The following is a 1,442-nucleotide window of genomic DNA, read 5'->3' as shown; positions in this document are numbered from 1 at the left end:
TTGAAGGAGCAGGGGCTAATATCGTTAATCCACAAGTAACATTCCCTCTAGAGTTATCTGGCGCTGGAGTACGAGGTGAGTCTTGTAGCCCTGGTCATATTGTGAAATTTTTGACCTCGCGTGTTACTTCCTGTCTTCCATAAATTACATCAACTGGTACCCTTACCTTTTGGATTTTGCTTTTCAATCCTTAGAGTTGGCTGCCAAGTGGTGTCGAAATTCCCTCGCCCACTGGCCCATATAGCCATTCGGTCGTTTGCCTATCATTAACTGTTACTATGTCGAAGAACTGTGGCATTCAAGTATGCCATCAGTTGGTAATTAATTAATTCTGTTGGTTTCCCTTAAGCCCTTATTACAATTGCCTTAACGTATCTTATAATACTCTGGGTACATAATATCATATCATTCCCCCATCACTAGTTCAGATTATTTCATCTCGCGTGATCATACCAGCACTTAACGCATTAAGTTCCATCAGAATTTCAAGGTTAAGCGTGCTGGGGTGAGAGAAGTATTAGGATGGGTGACCTTCTTGGGAAGTCCTCATGTCGCATTTCATTACAATCCTTGCAATAATGTGTGGGGCACTCAACTTAGCCCAAAATTTATCTTAGCATCGTCTGACTAGTCTTTATGTGTTGCCTTGCCCTTTCCTCTATTATCTTGCAACCGGTATAGGGGTAGATCTTTAGTTCCACTACGACCATGTCCCTTTTTGGTCATTTTGTTTTAAATCCTTCTATTGTATTCACCCCTTTTTGTACGCACCCATTCATTAGGGTTGGCTACTGAGTAGCGCTAAAGTTCGTTCATATAGTGCCCTTTGAGCCATTTTGAGTTCTGTCTATCATTAGCTGGCATAGTTTTAAAGGAATTTGATATATAAGCTTGCCAATCCTATAGTAACCAGCTAGTCATGTCCTTCTTATTTAAACCATTTCACAATTTTTCCTTACCCCCGCTTGTAACCTTCTTGACACATTTTTGTATCACTCTTTACCTTTACGAGAATATGAGAGTGTGCAAGAAATACCTTGTCGCACTTTTTTCTATTTCCTTATTTACACCTTGCTCATTTTCTACCACAGGAGTCTTGCTATTTCTTGTCCTTGGTTATTTATCTATCGCAATATCATTTGCGACCAACTCTACAGCCAACATTTGGCTTTTGATCTAGCATGTTGTCATTATCCTTCGTAATGTCCCTTGAGTTATTCGATATCCTTTCATTTCTATATTCTTTTGCTTTTATACGCACCCACCTTCTAGTGTTATACCGTTCAGGGTCTCATCAAAACTTCTTAACCCTGTCTTACATACCATTCTGACTTCTATCCAATTACTGGTGGCTTCCACCTCTTTCTAGCTTTGTTCAGCAAGGGATCTTATTGAAGTTTAACCATCAATCTCAAATATGTTGTCATATCAATTGCCTCTAT

The 1,442-nt window shown here is 39.5% G+C and overlaps 1 pseudogene; it reads left to right on the top strand.

The window, feature by feature from the left end:
• The first annotated feature begins 439 nt into the window (after positions 1–439).
• On the top strand, positions 440–560 carry LOC129893570 (5S ribosomal RNA; annotated as a pseudogene).
• Positions 561–1,442: the final 882 nt, after the last annotated feature.

This window comes from Solanum dulcamara, chromosome 6, assembly GCF_947179165.1.
Source record: "Solanum dulcamara chromosome 6, daSolDulc1.2, whole genome shotgun sequence".
NCBI lineage: Eukaryota > Viridiplantae > Streptophyta > Magnoliopsida > Solanales > Solanaceae > Solanum > Solanum dulcamara.
This window is presented reverse-complemented; position numbering and strand designations above follow the sequence as displayed.